The sequence below is a fragment of the Neofelis nebulosa genome, chromosome 4 (assembly GCF_028018385.1).
Source record: "Neofelis nebulosa isolate mNeoNeb1 chromosome 4, mNeoNeb1.pri, whole genome shotgun sequence".
In the NCBI taxonomy this organism is placed as follows: Eukaryota; Metazoa; Chordata; class Mammalia; order Carnivora; family Felidae; genus Neofelis; species Neofelis nebulosa.
This window is the reverse complement of record NC_080785.1, coordinates 134,728,523-134,753,429: the sequence shown is the minus strand read 5'-3', so window position 1 is coordinate 134,753,429 and position 24,907 is coordinate 134,728,523. Positions and strand designations below refer to the sequence as shown.

The 24,907-nt window shown below is 38.7% G+C and overlaps 1 protein-coding gene and 1 long non-coding RNA gene across 5 annotated transcripts in view; one reads left to right on the top strand and one right to left on the bottom strand.

Annotated features, from left to right (window-relative positions):
* Positions 1-24,907, top strand: part of TAFA1 (TAFA chemokine like family member 1) — a 509,748-nt gene that overhangs the window by 88,897 nt on the left and 395,944 nt on the right. The window lies entirely within an intron of this gene.
* Positions 4,788-24,876, bottom strand: LOC131509924 (uncharacterized). Of its 2 annotated transcripts, XR_009260788.1 has the most exons (3): positions 24,788-24,876; positions 18,733-18,839; positions 4,788-4,861 (listed from the first exon to the last, which is right to left on the bottom strand). It is a non-coding gene; the product is annotated as an uncharacterized LOC131509924 (long non-coding RNA). The 2 variants fall into 2 exon arrangements; XR_009260787.1 differs by lacking the exon at positions 4,788-4,861 and having other exon boundaries at positions 18,555-18,839.

Genomic DNA, 24,907 nt, shown 5'->3' with positions numbered 1-24,907 from the left:
AACTTTCACATACAAAATTTACAAAGTAATAAAAATGAAAACAGATTTTTTTTTTAAGTGTCACTTGAACAATTTGAAATTCATGGGCAAAACCAAGAACTCTACTTGTACCTCACACCATCTACAAAAATTGACTTGAAATATACAGAGACTAAATATAAAACATACAACTGTAAACTTGTAACAAAGTGCTTCTAAGGGTCGCCTGGGTAGCTCAGTCGGTTAAGCATCTGACTTCGGCTCAGGTCATGATCTTGCGGTTCCTGAGTTCGAGCCCGCGATGGGCTCTCTGCTGACAGCTCAGAGCCTGGAGCCTGCTTCACATTCTGTGTCTCCCTCTCTCTCTGCCCGTCCCCCACTCACGCTCTGTCTCTCTCTCAAAAATAAATAAACACTAAAAAAAAAAAATGTAAGGGGTGCCTGGGTGGCTCAGTCGGTTGAGCGTCCAGCTTCGGCTCAGGTCATAATCTCATGGTTGGGGAGTTCGAGCCCCGTGTCAGGCTCTGTGCTGACAGCTCAGAGCCTGGAGCCTGCTTCAGATTCTGTGTCTCCCCCTCTCTGAACCCCTCCCATGCTCATGCTCTGTGTCTCTCTGTCTCTCAATAGTAAAGAAACATTTAAAAAAAATAAATAGCCGCATGTGGATGTTGGCTATTGTATTGGACCTCTGAGTTTTAGAAGACATTACAAGAACAAATATTTATAACTGGGGTTAGGCAAAGATATCTTAGATAGGATGAAAAAGCACAAACAAAACAAAAACATGACAAATTGGACTTTATAAAAAGTTTTTAAAGGTTTTGCTTTTTTAAAAGACTGTGGTCAGGGAATGAAAAGACAATTTGCTGGGGGGAAAATATTTACAAGCAATTACCTGATAAAGGGCTTGTAGCCAGAACAGGGAAGAGAAGTCTCAAATTGCAATAATAAGAAAACAAAATGGGCAAATGACTTGAACAGATACTTCAATGAAGAGACACAAAGGTAAATAGCACAAAAGAAGGTCTTCCTTAGTAGTCATTAGGGAAAGTAAAAACCACAATGAATAGAATGTAACATACAAGAGACTTTGAGTGGTTGATGAGGGTTTCTCTCTCTGTCTCTGTCTCTCCGTCATTTAAAAATAAAACTACAAGGCACCTGGGTGGCTCAGTCAGTTGAGCATCTGACTTGGGCGTAGGTCACGACCTCACCATTCCCCGGCTTGTGGGTTCAAGCCCCATGTCGGTCGGGCTTTGTGCTAACAGCATGCAGTCCACTTCGAATTCTCTGTCTCCCTCTGCCTTGCTCTTTTGTTGTCTCTCAAAAATTTAAAAAATAGAACTACAAATATGAATTAAGCTAAGTATTTCCCTTGGGACCCTAATCCAAAATACTTTATTCCAATTTTAGTATATGTGCTGCCGAAGCGAGCACCAAAATACTTTATTCCAATAAAGCTTCACATTGCCCCAATTTTTTGAGCATGAAACTTACTTCTGAATTCCCAGACAGGCTATAATTACAGTTAATCCATTATGTGAGTTTTCAGGGACATGTCATATCTTAGACTAAAAAGCTTGAAATTTTCAATCTTGATCAAGTTCCTAGGAGTGGCTTGATTTCATATGATTTCTGATACTCAGACAATAGCATCAAATAACAAAGTCTAGTTTTAAATCCAAATTTAAAGGGCTAAAGTCTTTTAGCACATAATTTAATGTCTATTCCAATTTCTTTCTTGTGTTTTTATTGATTTTACAGTGGCCTTTGGATGATTCTGCCCTAGTCATCAGGGTACTAATTCTGGTAAACACTTATTAAGAATGAAATTACCGGGGCGCCTGGGTGGCTCAGTCAGTTAAGCGGCCAACTTCGGCTCAGGTCATGATCTCGCAGTCCGTGAGTTCGAGCCGCGCGTCGGGCTCTGTGCTGACCGCTCAGAGCCTGGAGCCTGTTTCAGATTCTGTGTCTCCCTCTCTCTGACCCTCCCCCATTCATGCTCTGTCTCTCTCTGTCTCAAAAATAAATAAACGTTAAAAAGAATGAAATTACCTATTCATGCCTGACTTTGATGATTCAATGCTAAAATGTATGGGTGGAGAAATACAGAGTTTAACAAGCTGGTAGGATTCTCTTCTAGTCATATTATGTTCCCACATTTCTGAGCAAGGTTTTCAAGGTTTTGGAGTTATTGAAAATAAAATAATCTTTAAAAGATAATTATTGTATAACTCTTTAGGACAAATGTGTGAAATAGTGTATAATCCCTTATTATTTCTGTCCTTTTAAGTGTTTATTTTAGGGGCACCTGGGTGTGCGACTCTTGATTTCGGCTCAGGTCATGATTTCGTGGTCATGGATCGAGTCCCACATCCGACTGCATGCTGAGTGTGGAGCCTGTTTAAGATTCCCTGTCTCTCCCCCTCTGCCGCTCTTACCTACTCATGTGCTCTTGCTCTCTCTCTAGAATAAAAAGATATGATAATAAAGTATTTATTTTATATTATAAAATGTCAACTTGCTCAGACAAGGGCTATGAGAGCTATTTTTTTAGTGATTTCCAATTGAGCTGACTTGTAATAAGTAATGTGGGTTTTTTTTTTTAATTTTTTTTTTAAACATTTATTTATTTTTGAGACAGAGAGAGACAGAGCATGAACAGGGGAGGGACAGAGAGAGAGGGAGACACAGGATCTGAAACAGGCTCCAGGCTCTGAGCTGTCAGCACAGAGCCTGACGCGGGGCTCAAACTCACGGACCGTGAGATCATGACCTGAGCTGAAGTCGGGCACTTAACCGGCTGAGCCACCCAGGTGCCCCAGTAATGTGTTTTTTTTTAATGCATCAATAGGTCCTAGACCAAAAAAAAAAAAAAAAAAATAGACCAAAATATGTTCAAATTAGGTAACTTTGCTTTCTGGAATGTCCAACGTAATAAAGCCAAAATAAAGTAGTGGAAAAAATGTCTGATTTGAGGCTTTTGTATACAGTAAAGTTAAGGATTACAATATGCTCTCTCTATGCTGGCTGCCATACCTACCTGTTGGGCTGGGGATATCACAGTGTTGTTTGGTTAAGGGGTGAGTTTCCTGGCAGAACTTGCCACACTAGACTTGAAGCGAGGAGAGCAAATTGATCTAGACGGCATAGAGCTTTACAAGTGCATTAGTAATTTTTGATACCTTGGGAATAATGTCATTGCTGATTAGATAAAGATGTAAAAACACAGCTACATGCAACGATCAAAAAATCATAGGGTATGGTTTTTAAAATCTGAGTGGGCTTGTTGGGCTTTTGTTATTATTTAAAAAAACATAATACGTAAGTAAAATATTAGAACATAGCAGGGATTTGGAAATACAAAATAACAGTCTCTGCTCAATGTCAATTTCACTCTGTAGACACAACTTCTGTCTATATGTGTACATAGAGAGAGGTATTTTAAAAATGAAAGCTTTACCATAGTATACATCTACTTGTACATTTTTTAATGGACAATTTATCATTAACTTTTTCCGGTAAAATCCCTCCAGGTCTACCTCAGGGCAGTATATAATTAGGCTTTAAGATACAATATAATGTACTTGCCCAATCTCTCTTAAAGAATATTTAGGTTTTTCATTTTCCCGCTTATTACAGGACACATGTTTGTACCCAATTATTTGCTCACTTAAGTGGAGACTGCTTGTTTGCATATGTTACTAGAAACAAATTTTTTTTTAGTTGAAAAAAAATGCTGTTTTCTTGAGAAGGAAACTGGGTGATATCAAAGGAGAGATTTGAAATGAAGGATAAAAGGAAAGAGAATCAGATTGCTGTATGAAGCATGAATTCATAAGACCATGACTGGATTAATGATTTATGTGTGATATCCAGAGCTTTGTGTTTTCAGTTTCAGCAAACGTATTTAAAACTATCTTCTATGTGCCGGCATTGTGCCACATGCTTTTATGTGTAATTTCTTTTTGTTGACTTAGTTTTTCTCATCGATTATGACATTCAAGCAGTCTCCTCTATAAAAAAAAGAGGCCTTTTCACATTATCTTTGACTGAAATTTGTTAAATGTAATAAGAAGGAAACTTTCAGGGAGTGGTAAATGTTTTGAACAAAATTAATGGAGTAATGCACAAAAGAGTCACTGAAGGAGGAGAACTTTAGCTAGGATGGTAAGGACTTTGTGAAAGAGAGAACATTCAAGGAGAAATTGAATGGCCAAGAGGAGCCAACCATGAGATATACCAAGGGGGAAAAACCAGTTTTGTTTTTGTTTTTGTTTTCTGATAAAGGAAAATACACAAAGAAACTAAGGAAGGAACTAATTTGGATTATTCATAGATCAAAAATTATTCTAGTATGTCTAGAGAGAAACACAGGGGCCAGACCATGAAAAGACCATGAGAAGGTGAGAAGGTAAGAAGTTTGAATGTTGGGAAACAACACACTTCAAGTTCAGTGGGAAAGCTATGGGCGGATTAAACTGGGAGCCTCATAATCTGATTTATGTAATTATGTGACTGGTTTTAATTGTTCAGTGAAATGACTAAAGGAAGCAAAGGTGGAAGCAGGGAGACAAGGTAGGATGATAATTGAGGTCATGCAGTTAGGAGGCGCTGGTGGCATTGAAGGCTGAGAATAGTCTTGAGTTACAGATATGTTTTGGAGATAGAATACAGTACTTGCTGTAAAACTGATTGTGGAATACAGTAGATAAATTATGGCCATCTTTCAATCTTAAAAGAGGAGGTTCTCAGACAGATCAGGGCTTCTAGCAGCTCCTAGTACTGAAGAGAGAAAAAAAGCTGGAGTCGAGAACCCATGAGGAGTGGAGTCCATTAAAAAATCCTTTTTGCTTGGTCTCGAATCCTGAAGGGTGCCATCCTGGGAGTAAAGAGGAGACATAGGGCACGACATGTAACAGGATAGTAGATTACATTAACAGAAATAGATCAATAATTGCATTAAGTGCCCTAAGTAAAAGCTAATTATATTTCAGATGGCTATTTCACTACAATAGGCAAAGAAACTCCATAAAACGCTAACCAAATAAAGCTGGTGTAGCCATATCAATATCAGATAGAGCAACTATAAGGCAAAATTACCAGGGACAAAAGGTGGCATGGCATCATCATAGAACACACAGTTCACCAAGAAGATAGAACAATTCTAAATATGTGTGCACCTAGGAACATGGCTCAAAATATGCAAAGAAAAATGGTTATAGTCGTGAGCGGAAATAATTATACAGTCATAGTGAGTGATTAGAAACTTGTCTCAAATGTGTTTTATTTTTTTCATAATCCTTGTCTTTTTGTTTGTTTTTCATGCTGTTGTTCTGGTGAATAAATGGCATTGTTCATCCTGTACCATGCCTATATTCTGTATTTGACTTATTGCTTCTTCATCATGTTGTTTACCTTGTTTTTCTATCCCTCTTTCCCCATCAAGTTGGTAGGTAGTTCTGGAGACTTGATTTGACTTTGGTTTAATTTGTTTTCGACTAGATTTCTTCCTCAGTGGTGCTATATATTTTCTATTGCAACTTTTCCTGGGGCTTATAATTGACCAATGGCTTCTGGTGAATAGTAGAAAATTTTAACACTTCTTGCTCGGTAATTAATATAACAAGCAGATCAAAAATCAGTAAAGATATAGAATATTTTAAAAGTCAGTGGATATATTTAATGCTATATCCAGTAACTGCAAGAAACATATTTTTTCAGCACATGTAGTGCAGTTGTTAAGACTTACATTATTTTAGGTCAAGTAATTCTCAACTAGTTTCAAAAAATTAAACTTTCGGAGTATATGTCCTCTGACTGGAGTTTGATTACTGTAGAAATTGAGAACACACAGGTAACTAGAAACTCCCAACTGTTTGAAAATTAAACAATACATTCCTAAATAGTCCATAGTTCATAGAAAAAAATATAATGGAAATTAGAAAATATTTACATTTGAATGACAATGAACCTAGCATCAGAAGTTGTGAGATGCAGCTATAGTCATGCTTTTAGGGAAAAACTAGTCTTCAATGCATGTATCTGAAGGGAAAGTCTTTCTCTGAAGGTCCTTCTCAGAAGTTAAAAAAGGAGGAGAGGGAAGGAACAGAATAAATTCAAAGAAAGTAGAAGAAAGAAATAATAAGGGTAAGAACAGATATTAATAAAATACAAAACAGGGATGCCTAGGTGGCTTAGTCGGTTAAGTGTCTGACTTTGGCCCAGGTCATGATCCCGCAGTTTGTGAGTTCGAGCCCCACGTCGGGCTCTGTGCTGACAGCTCCGAGCCTGGGGCCTGCTTCGGATTCTGTGTCTCCCTCTCTCTCTGCCCCTCCCCTGCTCATGCTCTGTCTCTCTGCCTATCAAAAATTAATAAAATGTAAAAGAATAAAAAATTTTATTAAAAAATAAAATACAAACAATAATAATGAACATTTGTGCAATCAAAAGTTTTTGAGAAGATTAATAAAATTAATAAGCCTCTAGTGAGCTTAATTTTTAAAGGGGGGGAGTAATATCAGGGATAAAAATGAGAACCTAATCATATATCCGACAGCTATAAATTTAAGGGACAGTTTATGAGCTTTGTGCCAATAAACTTGACAATGTAAATAAAATGGAAAATATTCTGTAGAAATACAATTACTTAAAACTGACACAGAATGTTCATACTAAGTATGCATGGTCCTATGGCAATGAAAGAAATTCTATCTGCAGAGAAATAAATTTTGCCAAAAAGACACTTGATGCTTGGGTTGATTTGTCAGTTCAACCATTTAAGGGAGAAGTAACATAATCTTAAACAACTAATCTTAAAATATTAAAAGTTGCCACAATCCCAGTTCATTTTAGGAGGTATGCGTAATTAGTCAAAACTCAAAAAGGGAGTTAGAGAAAGTGAAAAATATAGGGCAGTCTCATGTGTAAGTGTAGATGCAGAAATCCTAAACAGTGTTAGCAGACTGATATATCCTGCCATGTAGAGGTTATTCAGAAATTTAAAGTTGCTTAACTTTGATAGATTTTAAGTCCGATATAACACATTAACAGAATAAAAGAGGGAAGTCATTTCAGTTAATGCAAAGATGTGACAAAACTGTAAGTTATTTCATAGTTTAAAAAACTCTTAGGAAACAACAAAAAGAGTATATAATCTAATATAGTCACCAAAACACAAGTAGATATTATATTTAATGATTAAATGCTGAAAATGTCCTCTTTCAGTTTGTTTTAAATTACTAAGGTGTGGAATAGTTTGTTACTCAGCAACAATTAACTGATGCAGTTAAACAATAGACAAGCAGGCACTGTGCACAAAAGCATATACAAGTGACCAATAAACATCTGAGAAGAAGGTCAATCTTGTTAAACATTAGAGAAATACACAACTACAATGAGACTCCTACCAGAATGGCTAGAATTAAAAGTTAATGCCAAGTTTCCGATAAAGATATGAAGCAACTTTAATTTTCATAGGATTCCCGTAGGAATGTAAAATGACACAAACACTTTGATAAACAGATTGAAATCAGCTAACACAGCTGAAAATACAAATACCTTATGGATTAGCAATTTCCGTTTTAGTTACATATTTAAAGGAAACACATGCATCTGTATACTAAGAGACATACACAGGACTTTTCATAGCAGCATTATTTATAAGAGTCTTAAACTGAAAACAACCAGTATCCATCGATTTATAAATGGATAAACAGCGATATATTCATAGAGTGGAATATTATACACTTATGAAAAAGAAAACTACAATCAAGAGCAGCAATACGATGTATCACATATGTTGAATATGGCACAGAAATTTATAACGGATATAATTATAGCATTGAAATAGGCAAAACTAAACTATAGTATAATTTATAGTTCACTGGAGATAAAAGTATAAAGAGAAGCAAGGAAGCCATGACTATAAAAGTCGGGATTATGGTTACATTTATCAGAGAGGGAGGAGATTTTAAGTGCCAGAGGGCAGCCAGGAGCCTTCTGGAATGCTGGCAAAATTTTATTTCTTGGCCTGGGGGAAGATTACATGAAGGTTTGCTATATGGTAATTTATTAATTACTGCAATTATGTTTTATGCATTTGCAGAAAGCATGTTATACTTCATAATGAAAATGTTAAAGAGACAGAGAGGCATCATGGGAGTTCAATAGCAATTGTGGGCAAAAAAATAGCAGTGACGATGTTGCTGAAAAGCCAAGCAGTCTGTTACCGTTCCCCCTGCTATGACCACAACTACTTGGTCTAGAAACTAAAAGGCTGGTTGACCAGATGGCTCTGAGTCGTCCTTTAAATGTTGAAGTAAGATGCTAGTACAGCAATTTTGGCACAGAGCCCACATATTGAGCCTCCGAATTAGCGAGAGATGACATCTGATGGACCAGGTTGAGGTTTTTTACGTGATCTAAGTAGCAACCCACATTAGCTGAGGTAGTTCTTTGAGGCTTTGCTCCCTGATCCCTGGGCAGTTTCGGCCATGCTGGATGTGTGTCCCCGTCTCTCAGTGTTATGGACATGTCAGCAGAAAACACAGCCAGATGCAAATCAGGAAGTGCCTGTACCTTATCAGTTTTTTCCTATGAGCTGTTCCCATGTCTCATTTTTTTATGACAGGAAGATTGTTTTATTTATCTGATTCAAAGCCCGTTGAGTGTATCTGGGGACGATTTGGAATTGCTTGTAATACTCATGTAACACATGCCCTGTTGTTACCATAAAATATTTCTGGTAAAAACGAAATTCGGGGACAAACTACCCTGTGGTATAGATATGTACAATTATCCTCTGACAAAAATACGTCAGGATGAAAAAGCCTTAAAGAAGAACATAGAATTCATTATCATGCACGTAATGCAAATGTGTTTAGCTTTCTTACATAAAAGAAGGACGAGTATACCATTTAGCTCTGCTACTTATAATAATGCACATGTGTTGGCCTTTGTGTGTTGAAAAAGCTATTTATTATTTGAACATTGATTCAGCTTATTTCTCTGTTTTTCTCTCAATGTTATTAACAATTAATAACTGTTATTTGTTAATTAACAATTGTTAATTGTTATTAATAATTGAGTTGTTATCAATAATACTTACAGAAACAAAAGTTGTTTAATCAGAGATCTCACCTGAAGAACTTTTTAAAAGGGATGCTCTTGGGGCGCCTGGGTGGCTCAGTCGGTTAAGCATCCGACTTCAGCTCAGGTCATGATCTCATGGTCCGTGGGTTCGAGCCCCGCATCGGGCTCTGTGCTGACAGCTCAGAGCCTGGAGCCTGTTTCAGATTCTGTGTCTCCCTCTCTCTGACCCTCCCCCGTTCATGCTCTCTCTCTCTCTCTGTCTCAAAAATAAATAAATGTTAAAAAAAAATTTAAAAAAAAGGGACGCTCTGCAAGCTGTATCCTAGAGGTCTGTGGTAGGTCTACTTAATTAAAAGTTTTCCCAGATGAAGCCCTGTAGTCTGAATTTTTGACAAATTTTTCTGCCAATCTGTTGAATTGCCAGATCTTAAAACCTTTAGTTTAGAAGATGTTGGAAAATTCTGTCATTAAAGAGCATAATGTCATGTCACTTAATAGCATCTGAATATGTATGTATGTATGTATGTATGTATGCTTTCCCCTTGCCTCTTTACTGGAAGTTAAGCTTCATGAAAATAATATTACTGGGTTTACTTCCATATTATTTTCTAATATATACAACAGAAGTTAGCAACTATGGCTATGGGCCAAATCCAGCCCACCTGCCTATTTTTACAAATAAAGTCATTGGAACACAGCATTGCCCATTGGCTTGCATATTATCCATAGCTGCCTTCATGCTACAGTGGCAGGGTTGAAAGGTTGGAGACAGAGACTGTCCGGCCTGCAAAACCTGAAATATTTACTATCAGCTCCTTTACAGAAACAGTGGCTGATCCCTGATATAGAACAATAACTATAATATAGTGGGTTCTCCGTAATTGTTGAATACTGAATGAATGAAATAATCATTTTATTAGTGTCTCTAAGCATTTCTCTTTTGCCCAAATATATTTCTTTTTGCATGTTACTTTTAATTAATTGTTTTATTATACTGTGGTCTGTGTTTGCAAACTTCCTTTCCTCACTGCATTAAGTGCCCTTCATTTTCTCTTGCAGCCAGTCTGGGGTTTTGGTTCTGCTAAAGTACAGTGAGGTCTGGAAGTATGAGAATCAAGTTAAGCATAACTTCTCAGGAGCACATTAATTACGTATATGAACTTTGGTCCAGCTCTCATTCTCAGAAAACTGGCAATAATATATCAGATTATGAGTTCAGTGAAAAGCCAAGTTAATAAGGATGGAATGTGGTATATTAGAGTGGATAATATGATTTGTTATAACCCCCAGTTGGATTCCATGGTAGGTTATCAGCATTCAGGGATAAAAGTACATTAGCTTTTAATAGATAGTTAACAGAATGTACAGAGGACTGGTCTCTAAGTTTGTAATCCCATTAGCTCTGTATAAACTTGTGAAGTGGGACCCATCTCCAAGCATTATTTCTCAGCTTTTTCTTTAATAACTGGAAAAAGCTTGGTTACTTGATATTTATAGTTCCTTATAATTCTATTACTTTATAAACACAAAACTTGATAACAAATAGCCAGGAAATATAGTAGAATGACGGGTTAATGTAAGGGTTCAGTTTTAATAGTTTTCATTACTTCATAATGAAAATTTCCTATCGTCAGAGCTAACTTTGATTTTTTTCTTAAGTGGCTCGTCAGTTTTTTTTTTTTTTTTTAAGTTTATTTGAGAGAAAGAGAGAGCGTGAGTAGGGGAGGGGCACAGAGAGAGGGAGACAGAGAATCCCAAGCAGGTGCTGAGCTGTCAGCATGGAGCCTGATGCGGGGCTCAATCCCACAAACTGTGAGATCCTGACTGGAGCAGAAATCAAGAGTTTGACACTTAACTACTGCAGCCACCCCAGCTCCCCCAGTTTTTTTAAATTGTGGTAAAATACATATTGTGTAAAATGTACGATCCTAACCACTTTTAAGTGTGCAATTCAGCCAAGGTAACTATGTTCACACTGTTGTGCAACCAATCTCCAGAACTTTTTCATCTTTTCCAAACTGAAACTCCATGCCATCAACAGTAATTCAGTATTTCTCTCTCTCCCCCAGCCCCTTTCAGCCATCATCTGCTTACTGTTTCTATGAAGTGGACTGTTCTAGGTACTTTGTATCAGTAGAATCGGACAATGTCTTTTTTGCGACTTACTTGACTTAGCATAATGTCTTCAAGGTTCATTCATGTTGTAGCAGGTGTCAGACTTTCCTTCCTTTTTGAGCTAAATGGTATTCCATTTTCTGTATATACTACGTTTTGTTTATACATTCATCTGTCAATGGATCCTTGGGTTGCTTCCACCTTTTGCTATTATGAAAAACGTTGATATGAACGTGTGTACAGTTGTTTCTTTTGAGACCATGCTTTCAGTTCTTTTAGGTATATTATACTCAGAAATGGAATTGCTGAATAATATGGTATTCTGTTTTTAATTTTTCAAAGAACAGCCATACCATTTTCCAAATGATTATACCACTTTGCCTTCCCAGCAACAGTGCACAGAGGTTTTAGTTTTCCTACTATTTTCTGTCTTTTTAAAGAAAAGAGTAACCAGGGGTTCCTGGGTGGCTCAGTTGGTTGAGCATCTGACTCTTGATTTCAGCTGAGGTCATGGATCCCAGGGGCGTGGGATCCAGCGCCCCATCCAGACTCTGCACTGAGCATGGAGCCTGCTTAAGATTCTCTCTCCCCCTCTGCGCCTCCCCTGCATGCACACTCTCTCTGTCTCTCTAAAATAAAAGTTTAAAAATTAAACAAAATAGTGACTGTTCCAATGGATGTGAAGTCATATCTCATTATGGGTTTGATTTGCATTTCCCCAATGAACAGCGAGTGGTGCTGAGCATCTTTTCATGTGCTCATTGGCCATTACTGCAGCTTCTCTTGAATAGATGATATCTATTCAACTCTCTTGTCCATTTTTTAATTGAGTTGTTTTTCTGTTATTGAGTAGGAGTTCTTTATGTATTTTGGATATTAATCCCTTATCTGATGTATAGTTTGTAAACATTTTCTCCCATTCTGCTGGTTGCCTTTTCATTCTATTGACTGTGTCCTTTGATGCACAATTTACACTTTATACGATCTGATTTATCTATTTTTACTTTCGCTTCCTGTGCTTTGGGTATCCCATCCAAGAAATCATTGCCAAATACAATGTCAAGAAGACTTTCCCTTATGTTTTCTTCTAAGAGCTTTATATCTTTAGCTTGGATGTTTAGGTCTGATACATTTTAAGTTAATTTTTATATATACTATATGGTTAGGATTAAACTTTTGCCTTCTGCCTTCTTTTGCACGTGGATATTCACTTATTTGTTGTAAAGACTGTCCTTTGTGCATTGCAAACTCTTGGTACCCTTGTCCAAAATCATTTGACGATATATGCAAGACTGTTTCTAGGCTCTGTATTCTATTCCATCGGTCTATGTGTCTGATTTGATGCCACTACCAAACCATTTTTTTTAACGTTTATTTATTTTTGAGAGAGGGAGAGAGACAGAGCGTGAGTGGGGGAGGGACAGAGAAAGAGGGAGACACAGAATCGGAAGCAGGCTCCAGGCTCCGAGCACTCAGCTCAGAGCCCGACGCGGGGCTCGAACTCACAGACTGTGAGACCATGACCTGAGCCGAAGTCGGACGCCCAACCGACGGAGCCACCCAGGTGCCCCCCAAACCATTTTGATTTCTGTAACTTTGTAATAAGTTTTGAAATTAGAAAAATGTGGGACATCCAGCTTTATCCTCCTTTTGCAACCTCGTTTTGATATTCAGGGTCACCAACATGGTGTAATATGCATAGTTCCTTGCAATCCTATAAAATACATTTATGTAAACCACAGTTAGAGGTGAAAACAAAGGGAAAAAGTATATCCATATGTAAATGCCCAGTAGGAATTTTCATTCCATTCTTCTTTTAAGAGAACTATGGTATCCTTAACCTGGAGAGTGAGTGGAGAATACTCAAGTGGCCCTTTTTGCTTGCAAACTACACCAGTCAGTTTTCACATTGCCTCCACAGCCTTAACATTTGTGTCTGGATCTGTTTCCCGTCCTGAGAGTTACAGAGATGATATGGCCTCATCTTACCTGTGGTGAGGTTTCTAACTATTGGGTAATGGGCCTTTTGAAGATACCACTCTCCACCTTCAGGTTTCTGTGTGGTAGGTATTTGTTGTAGGCCTACTCTTTTATGAAAATTCATGGAAAAAACTTGTTTTTCCATGAGGCTTTGGGGGTGGTTATTCTAGAACATATGATAAGAGATATCCCCAGAGGACTCAGTTCCCCTAAGAGAATAAAAGGATTATGTGAAGTACTAAAAGTGTTAAAGTACTTTTCTCAAATCCCTATCACCTTTAGGAATATGAAGGTCTGGCTCCATTTTTTTATTGTCAAATGCCTGGAAAGTTAATTAAAAGTCATTTAAGAACTTTATATGATTTATATGATTTATATGATTTTAGCTTAGATGGAGCGCTAAATTGCAAATTCAAATCCTGCATGGAGTCAATAGTGTCTTCTTTCTTCCAGTAGCTTTATTTATTTATTTATTTATTTATTTATTTATTTATTTATTTATTTTTTTGGTTGCAGCTTTTTCCTATTACTGAGTCAGCAGTATGGGGATGACAATCCAGGGTGTAAATTTCTCCAAGTCTTAATAAAGAAAAGAATACTGAGTTTCCTTGCTAATAATGTTTCAGTGTGGGCTGAAAAATACTCTTTATAATGCATTTCATCCTAGTTTTTCATAGGACACGATTTGATGTAGAATTTTAAAATATACCCGAATATAGGTACAGAATGTGAATAATAATATCATTATATATATAATACATAATATATATATATACATATATATATGTATGTATATATATATGTATATATATATATATATATGTATATATGTATGTATATATATGTATATATATATATATTCCTCAGGATATTCTGGCTAAATCATTATTAAATAATACAAAATATGAATATTTTCCTCTGTTTTTAAAATTCTTGCAGTACTCATTATTCTGTGTCAGTGGATCTTTCACATAATCAAGCTTATTTTTGGCGTTCCAAGAAATTTGAAGTTCACTAACAAGGTTTTTGAAGAACACTATTGAACTGAATGTACAGGCTGTAATTGAATAAGAACAGTATGTGTCTGGGGTGTGAATGAACCAGCTGGGATACTAAGTCCTCCGTGGCGTTCCTAATTCAATCATCATGTGTTTTCCAATTCTCCCACAATGAAGCAGTGCTCATGACTGAGTATAAAAATACTAACATAAATGGACATAATTTATTATTTTGTTCAATATCATACCTTTGTCATCTAGATCAGTTAAAATACATGCACTGTGATTTGTAACAACAAATGATAATCAATTAAAAATGGAGTACCCTTCTTTCCCTCCAGAAGCTTAAGTATGATTTTTGATAGGAATTTTGTACGGGGTCATCATTTGAAAGCATAGAGGAAGGTTAATTGCAGGATGTTTACAAATATATTGTAGTCCTTTGTATCTGATAATAATGGCAGCCAGTGTTTCTAGAGTATTCCATATGTGTGTGCCAAGCACTCTGCTAAGCCTGAGGTATACAGTCCCTTTATATTCACATCTATCTCATGAAGTAGGTGTTCTTTTTATCTCCATTTTAGAAAGAAGAAAGCTGAGGTCTCTAATAAGTCATGTCTCTGGGTTTCAAAGTTCATTTTATCTAACTCCAGAGTCAAATTTTCATGATGTTCTACTCTGTCTGGGTCTCTGATACAACTGTTCATTGTATCATTTAGTTCCAAGGCTTTCTATGTAATCTAACTTTCCTAATGATTTTGAGAATTTCCTTTTCAATTATATAGCTAGTCTTTCATCTCCGCCAAGGCAATGACGCCAATAACTGGGGGAAGTTGTCCCTATAATGTATAGATTTCATCATATTTATAAATACAGTGGCCCAGTGGGAGTTCTGTCTTCTATGCAGTGTAAGTTATAAAAGATTAAATAATCGCATATGTCCCAGGAGAAGTGCAGGTTGGAATGGAATCATAAATGAGGTGACAATAATAGAATGAAAAGGATTATATGGAGCTACACATAATGTGCAGCTTAAGCAATCCACATGACAGGAACACTTACTCCTGTATGAGGAGAGAAAATAAGTTAAATATGAATTTAGGGCCATGTTCTGATGAAAACCAATGTCAAGATAAACCCAGTAGTTTGCCATTGGCATATTTTATGTGTTCATTGTAAAAAGCAAAGCCTGGAAAAAGCAAGTTGCTTAAAATTCCATAAGCAGAACTTGAAATAAATGAGAAATTTATTTATTTTTATATTAAGACTTCAGTTGCTTTTATTCACCTTAACTTACTTCTTGGCATTTATATGTGTGTGTGTGTGTGTGTGTGTGTGTGTGTGTATTTTCATGACTCATTGAAATTTCATGACTCACTGGGTACTGGGGGCTGACCCACTGAAAATAGCAGTAAAGAAAATAACCTTCATTTTTGAAAATACTTCTATAGATTCCTTCCTCCTCCCTTCCTCCGTTCTTCTCCTCCTTCCTTTCCTCCCCACCCTAGATAGCTCTCACGCAAGCGTTTCCTCTTGCCGTAGGAAAATGTGTTATTTTTCTCCCTTGGCAACTCTCCATCATGCTCATTTTCAGGTTCACCTCCTTAGATGCTAAGATGCATTATAAGTGCAGAAAAGTTAAGAAGGTAAGAGGTACTCACCAGGGAAAAAAGTTGACAAGAAGCATAGAAAAAGGGGGCTGCTGCCTTTGGTACCTTTAAAGGTTTGCCAAAGGCTCTACTTCATTTAAATATTTCCCAGAATGCCTGAGGGATGTTGTCTATTAGGAAGAGATGGGTGAAGGACTCTAAAGGGAAAAATGGGAAGCAGTCGTTTCCTCTTGCACAATTTGCCCAAAACCCCTAGAAGAGCCCTTCCTAAGATAATACAGAATTCTTCCTATTGTATACCCAAGACAACATGGTGCATAGTCAGGTATGCAGTGGGACCTCCAGGTCTGGTAAGACTCTTTCAGTTGTCTGAAATGGCAGAGGTCTGTTCTTGAGAATTTCAATTAAATAGTTGGACTTATTTCATTCAGCCTGAGTTCATCTCTTCTCATTTAGCATAGTGGCTTGGTCTGCGATAGGTTTAACAACCAAGTGGTATAACAGTGTGTCCACGGGAATTATTTCTAAATCCGTATAATTGCTCACCTGATATTTGGTTGTAGGTTTAATAATGGAGTAGTATTTGTTCGGATACTATGGGCTACCTTTGCTTTCTTAATTAACCAGCTGTACTATGAGAATATCTCTACAACGTTTACACTTTGATAAAGAATGAAACTTATTTTTAAAGTGTGTTTGATTCACTACAGACTTTAGGAATCCCTCAACATATCCCTGTGTGGCCCATAAGGATGCTTAGTAGGTCTTGATGTCCCTGAGACCGTCTGAAACATTAGGTACATATGTGCATTTGTGAGGAAGATATGTTCATAGCATCATGAATTTTTTTTAATTTTATTTATTTATTTTGAGATAGAGTGAGAGAGAGAGAGAAAGAGAGAGAGAGCGAGCACTAGTGGAAGAGGGGTGGAGGGAGGAGGTGACAGAGAATCCAAAACAGGCTCCTCACTGTCAGCATAGAGCCCGATGTGGGGTCAAGACCTCATGAACCGTGAGAATATGGCCTGAGGTGAAATCAAGAGTTGGATGCTTAATCGACTGAGCCACTTGGGTGCCCCACATCATGAACTTTTAATTGGAGCCCCAACTCTCTAAGTTAGGAGCATGAGCTCCTTTCATAAAGGGTATATGACAGTGGAGGGAATAAGCATAATAGCCAATGCTTTCCAAGTTTAAGAGACTGTGCTACAGAATTTGTAAATACTAACACGTAAGACACTATTATCATGCCCATATTGTAGGTAAGAAAACCAATGCTTTGGAGAACTTGCGTGAGTCAGATTCAAACTCAGGAAGTCTGAGTTCAGAGCCTGGGCTCCTAGAACTTTTACTAATAAACAAGAGTTTTGGAACCTGCTCTATCCCTACCCATGGAACTTTTGCTCTCTTGGAGCATCTGTAAATATGGGTAAGGGGGTAAGGACAAAGGGTGGGGGGTTGAAGTTGGGGTCATAGTGGATGAGCTCTGTATTTCTTTTCAGTTCTAGAACAGAAACAAACAACTTTCTGCCTCCACCAGGCATCGATTGAGACTCATGATATCTGAAAGCGCTTGACTGTATACAAGAAATAGGTGTGAAAAAATGCAGATGATTGGAACGAGCGGGCAACGCTCAGGTTCTCCATTAGGCTTCCAGACACGTAATGCTGTAGTGAGTGCAGACTCAAATCTGACTGGGGGTTTCAGTCTTTGCCTTGCATCTCACTGGCATATCTTATAACTTCTTGTAACCTTTGTTGCCTCATCTACATAATGGGGATGATAATAATGGTACCTATGTCATTGAATTAGTGGAGGTTAAATAAAAGACATGATATATGTAAAGCTCTGAGAGCCTGGTACATAGAGTCATTTGTCCTATTGGTTTATTTGTGTGTTTTTTTTTGTGTGTGTGCGTGTGTATTTTTTGCCATTATCACCATTATTATTATTATAATTACTACTACTACCATTTTTTGTTGTTTTGAAAATTAACATTTAATATGCTTTAAAAAGGGACAGTGAATCTCATCACCAGAAAAGTTTCTTTGGTCTGTGGCTGTGAGCTGAAAGATGTTCTCAGTGTGCTGGAGAGATACAGTCCCTGCCTAAAGATGGGTATAATTGGAGATGTGGAAGCCCTTTGTCTTTTCAAGCTCACAGACAGTATCCTAGCAAAGGGCCTGGAAGCGGGCCCTCATTAAAGCTTCTTAAAGAATGACAGTCCCTGGGTTTTGGTGTCTCAAGTTGCGGTTCCCCAATTTACCCTTCATTTTAGCCACAGCTGTGGCGGGCGGTGCCTCAGGGGCTCAGATTCCCTTCATGCTGGCAAGCATCTGCCTCAGGGGTGCTCATTGCCTTCTTGCTTTCTGTTTCAAGGTCTTTTCCAGGGAACCCACTCAGCCTGTGTATAACGGTAGCCTGCAAACAACCCTTAGCCAATGGAGACAGTGCTGACTAGTGGGTAAACACTGCAGCCTTCCAACTTTCCTGGTGGACAATTCTAGAAAGTGCCGTGTGTGCTATTCAGAGGCCCCAGTGGGTTCTCAGCAGCCCCTACTGCCTTCAACACAGACTTTCAAAACACTCACTTATATTTGACTTGCTCTTTTATTGTGTCACTCTCCTTCTTCCCTTGTTCTTGTCTCACAGAATTACTTTCACAATAAACTACCTGTACATAAGTCCTTGTCTCAGGCTCTGATTTCTGGGACCCAAACTGAGACACATAGGCTGCTCTAAAACTCTAATGCCAAAGCCGGTGCCGTTGTGCAAATCTGTAAATTCCATTTCCTTTATTTACTGTTGAGCCCCCAGTGCCTAGCACACTATAGGCACTCAGCCAATGCTAGTTGAATGACTCAATCAGTGAACAAACAAATAAATGTGCCTCTTAGACTTTGATAATGAGCACATCAGTTGTGCACTGCTCAATTTTCTTTACTAAGTGCTGTACCAGCAACTTGGCAGCTGGTTGTCAGAATCTTCCTTGGAAGTCTCTCATGTCTTGCTTGGTTACTTCCATCTTTAGTCTTGGAGATCATTCAGTTCTCCTCTGTAATCCTGAAGGAAAACAAATAGTGAATTTGATGGCTGTCTATGTTTTCAAAAATTATATATTTCCAAACATAAACATGCTTTACATATCAGCAAATATCCATTGATTTTCTGTTATGGGCCCTGTCCCAGGCTGGAATAATAGACAGAGATGCAGCTTATAGACCAAATACAGAGCAAGAGGGAGCTTATAGACAAAATACAGAGTTTATAGGCCAAATGCATAGTCAAGAATACATCATGAGATGATATTTGTACCCTGGGAGGTTATAATGTGAGGCACATCATGTTAGATGGGGGTTCATTTGACTATGCACCTCATTCACTAACAATAATGACCCAGCAATCCTGCCAGCCTGACTTGAGAATGTGGAATGTTCTTCACTGAGTGGTCATGTACCTGTTTCATTACAGAAGAGCAGTTTGTGTGAACTCTTCAATATAATAGGCTCATAATTTCTGTCTTTCTAAAAAGAGGAAGATGGGAGTTTTAGAGATTTAGTCTGCAGAATCTGATGAACTCAGTATTTTTGAATATTGGTTTAGAATAATGATATTACTACATACCCTGAAAATATAAAATGTGTACAACAGGGTTTCACTGCAAGAACAGTTAATATAAACTGAAAACTCATGAATGAGCTTTATTAACTGATTTTTGCTATATCAGACCCCAAGCAAAATTCAGCAGTCATATTTCTGAAGATCCTGAGTAGATCTGAGTAGACTCATTTGGTAACTAAAGTGGAAGAGAAGTCTTTTTTTTTTTTAATTTTTTTTTTTTAACGTTTATTTATCTTTGAGACAGAGAGAGACAGAGCATGAACAGGGGAGGGGCAGACAGAGAGGGAAACACAGAATCTGAAACAGGCTCCAGGCTCTGAGCTGTCAGCACAGAGCCCGACGCGGGGCTTGAACTCACGGACTGTGAGATCATGACCTGAGCCCAAGTCGGACGCTTAACCGACTGAGCCACCCAGGCGCCCTGAGAAGTCTTTACAGATAAATATTTAAAAGACGATGAGTCTCATTTAGGGATTAACCAGAAAATGTGAAGGCCATTGATAGTGTATGAGTGTCAGAAAAGGGATGGAGGGCAGAACATTTGAGTTAAGCTATCTAAATTAGGCAGAAATAGGGGTTGTTAAAGACCACAGCTAGCTGCCACAATGGCTCTTGATTAACTTCCTGTTAGGCTTAAAATTGCTTTTACTTGTAACATGGAAAACATAAGCACAGGTTAAAATGGGCTTGGGAGAAACGAAAGAAGATAAGGAGATATTAAGTGGATCTTGAAGAATCCTTCAACACAGACTTTCAAAAGAATCGGGCTTATAGGTTTGTGTGGACTTTGACATTTTTGTTGCTGCTGACAGTAGTAGTGCTCATGGTGGTGGTGATGGCGGTGCTGCTGGTAGTGGTGGGGATGGTGATTGTAGATTCGTGATGGTGTTGATGATGGTGGTTGTGATGGTGGTGGTGATGACGATTGTGGTGCTGATGGTGGTGGTGATGGTGATGATGGTGGTAATGATGATGGTCATGGGGATGGTGGTGATTGACGGTGGTAATGATTGTGGTGGTGATGGTGATGATGGTGGTAATGATGATGGTCATGGGGATGGTGGTGATTGATGGTGGTAATGATTGTGGTGGTGATGGTGATGATGGTGGTAATGATGGTCATGGCAATGGTGGTGATTGACAGTCATGATTGTGGTGGTGATGGTGATGATGGTGGTAATGATGATGGTCATGGGGATGGTGGTGATTGACGGTGGTAATGACTGTGGTGGTGATGGTGATGATGGTGGTAATGATGATGGTCATGGGGATGGTGGTGATTGATGGTGGTAATGATTGTGGTGGTGATGGTGATGATGGTGGTAATGATGGTCATGGCAATGGTGGTGATTGACAGTCATGATTGTGGTGGTGATGGTGATGATGGTGGTAATGATGATGGTCATGGGGATGGTGGTGATTGACGGCGGTAATGATTGTGGTGGTGATGGTGATGATGGTGGTAATGATGATGGTCATGGGGATGGTGGTGATTGATGGTGGTAATGATTGTGGTGGTGATGGTGATGATGGTGGTAATGATGGTCATGGCAATGGTGGTGATTGACAGTCATGATTGTGGTGGTGATGGTGATGATGGTGGTAATGATGGTCATGGCAATGGTGGTGATTGACAGCGGTAATGATTGTGGTGGTGATGGTGATGATGGTAATGATGATGGTCATGGCGATGGTGGTGATTGATGGTGGTAATGATTGTGGTGGTGATGGTGATGATGGTGGTAATGATGGTGTTGCTGATAGTGGTGGGAATGGTGGTGACTGATGATAATAGTAATGATTAATGGTGGTGGTGATGGTGATGATGGTGATGGTGATGGTGGTGACAATAATGATAGCGAGTGTTTATGATCCAGGTACCCTGCTTTTCCTTTAATGCTCGTAATCAGGTACTGATGTCGTGTAGTTGTTATTATTATTATTATTATTATTATTATTCAGGTATTCAACTGAATTAACAGGCTTAGAGAGTTTGCCTTTAGTAGTGGAACCAAGACACAAAGTCAGGCAGGCTGACTCCAGAGGCCGAACACTTTGTTCCACATAGTCGTTATACTAATCTAACATCTTGTTTTCCAATTTAAACTCATCAAGATCGGAGGCCATCCAAATCCAATTCTAAGCAAGACTCTACATCCTTCTGCTAAGAGACGTAAGAGTGTAATGAATAGAAGACTGTGCTCAGATCCTGAAGTTAATGGCTAAGAGGCAGGACTTCAGCCACAACTTTATGAGCCGGGCAACAATTTTATTAAGTAGACAAGCAATTCACAGAGGACTGTGAACAAGATGATATTGTTTTTTTAAAGGTCAAAAACTGGATGCTTGTGGATTTAACTAAGGCGAGAATAGGTATGATTTTAAATCAGCAGCTTTATTCATAGTCACAACAGACTCCCTCCACACATATGCACACATGTCATTCCTGGTTGTCTAGCACGTTCTCATGATCCGTTCTTCCTGTGCTTGTCCCCACCTGCTATTATGTGGGCACGCTCCATGGAGAGTAAATCTGGTACTTAGAGCAATACTTTGGGAATCATTTAGACATCCAGAGCTAAGTCTTTATCTCTCACTAGGTTTCCAATTTTCTTCATATTGCTCAGGCTCAGTGAGTTAACTTTAAACTGAGTGCTCCCAGAAAAAAAAATAATAGTCTTTTACTCAAAGCTGATTTCTGGAAAAAGATAGTCTCCCTAGATTAAGTGAAAATGTGTAGCTTTTGTGCTTTGTCACTTAAACCTTGACTTTGACATCAGAATAAATCATGCTAATCAAAACTCTGAAAAGTGTGAAGCTCTTCTTCATCTTTTGGCACCCAGAATTCCCGCAGGGGGCCTTTGCCCCTGAAACATCCCAAATTATACATACAAATTAAATATCCTATACAAAATAGTAAGCAAGACTGAATACTTAACAGGGTCTCCCAATGTGCCTGGAGCTGAGCTAAGTACTTTTTTGTCCCATTTCATCCTCATAACAAACCTAAGAGTGGATGGGGGGCATTGTTACTATCTTTCTGGTGCAGAAGAGTTAGCCAGGGCTCAGAGAGGTTAAGCAACTTGCCTAACATCACACAGTTGGTAAGTGGGAAAGCCAGGGTTTAAATAACCCTTGACAGTCTTGCTCTCTGCTGCTCCTTGTGGTTAGAATTGGAACAGGTGCCACACTAGCCAGTTGGCATTCATTCATGGAATGAATAAGTCACAGGAATAAAAGGCACAGCGTGGGGAATATGGTCAATGAAACTGTAATAAAGTTGTATGATGACAGAGGTAGGTGCACTTGTGGTGGGCAGAACGTAACGTGTAGAAACTTGAATCATTATGTTGTACATCTGAAACTACTGTAACATTGTGTGTCACTATACTCTGTTTTGTTTTGTTTTGTTTTGTTTTGTTTTGTTTTGTTTTAATGAGCCTTTGGAATAATGGTTAGAAGTTCCCTTCTTGGTTTCACATTAGTTGGATGTACTGATGTCGGTCACTCAACCCCTTCAAGCCCAGTTCTCTTATCTGTTACGTGGAGATCAATACGGCTACTTCACAGGTTTCGTCTGTGGTTTATGGGAGGCTCCGTTTCTAAAATGTGTTACCTAGGTATCTCTTTTCTTCTTATTGTGTGATCAATACCTTATGTATTTGGCACCTAGGCAAGATGCTGACTCCCTAACCTGGTAATTCTTCTCCAAAGCCCTGACAATTATAAGTTGTGCAATACATGATCCCTGCTAGCAGATTCTGGATTTTAAAAGGGCTCCTGGTGTCTCAGTAATAGTCTTTTCCATCTCTGTAATACAGTGTTTGCCAAACTGGGTTCCATGGCAGTTGCAACCAGGTGGTCTGAGAGGAAAAAAAAAACCTCCTTCTTGAAATAATTTTGAGAAATGCAGTATAATATTGGCCGGTAACATACCCATTAATTCATTAAAGGCTCTGATAAGTCCTGTGATATAGAAGCCTATACCTGTGTCTGACTACGCAGTGTTTATTTTCTTATTTCTTGGGACAAACGTGTTTTGGTTTGGGAAATATTGGCCTAGAGCCTTAAAGGCTTTTACTTTATTTGTTATTAATTAGTTAACTTTTCACAACAACCCTTCCAGGTAGCCTGGGACAGACCCTGGGATGTAGAACCCACCGCACCTCAGTTAGTTTAAAGAGTTGGCCAACAACAAAGCAGCCATGCATTCGGGAAGCTGAAGCTGGAAGCAAAACTTCCTAAAATCTCTGCCTTGAGTTAGTTTTGAACATAACCCGTTCTCTTTTTTAATTATATAATTTCAGAAATTTCAGGCACTTGAACAGCTTGCTGCTGACATTTGGAGTAGCCAGGCCTTTGGGTAAAAGCCACAAGTGGTTCTTTCTCCAAGATCAGCTCAAATCCTGCCATTTGTTCCCATGTCTGCCGTTGCCCAGACTCACTTGAACCATACAGGCCTCCACAGCAGCCTCTTAAGTCGTCTCCCTGTTTCTCTTATTCCATTGAATCCAAGCCACAGCAGAGCTTGGGGCTTGCCCTTGCAATGCTCTAAAACCTTCCTTTGTTAGAGTAAAACCTTGAGTTTGTACTCCAGCCTCCAAAGCTCTTCCAATTTGGCTCCTGTCCACTTCAACCTCTCCTGTCTCGGTTTCCCTGTATTGTCATAGTTCTCTTCCCCAAGCACACCAAGTCTTTTCTGCCTCAGGGCCTTTGTACCTCTGTTCCTTTTGCCTCCAAGACTCTCTTTGCACTAGATCTTTGCAGAGATGGTTCCTTCTCATTGTGACTGTCTCAGCCCAAATATTACACCCCCTGTAAAGCCCTCCCTGTCACCTCTCCAGCTCATCTCCAGCCCATCACCCTGTCCTTTTCCTTCATAACCTGTTATTCTTTTGTTCATTCATTGATGGACTTGTTTGATGTCGGCCTGTCCCAAAGGATGAGCAGCTCCATGAAGGTAGAGACTTTTTCTGAAGATTCACCATTTTATCCCTAGTACCAGCATAATGCCTTAATAAATATTTTAGGAAACCAGTCCATGTGTAATGAATGAGTTGGGGAATTAGGGTCTCCCTGGGTAATTGTTTGCAGCGACATGGGACTGGTTGCACATGTGATCTTTGAAGCCATCATGAAGTAGTGGTTATTTATTTATTTGCTTGTTTATACTCATCAGTTATTCCTACAGCTCCTCTTGGGAGATCCCACATTCTCCCACACTCCGGATGATGCATGATGTCATCTCTCTCGAATCACCCCTGGACTCATACTCATTCCCAAAAGGAGAGTCTGGCTCTAAGGTGGCTGTCAGAACTGTTTGAGCTGGCAGTCAGTTGCCTCAATTCTCCCCAGAGGAAGAGCAGAGGTGAATTGCCTTCAAGTCCCACCTTTCCGGCATCTTTATGTTTATTTTCAGATTTCTCACCACCATGCTGCTGCCCTTCTTCAATCTGCCGCTGTACTTACTAGTGTTGCTCTGAGGTGGTTTAAGCAAACTTTTTCGCTGT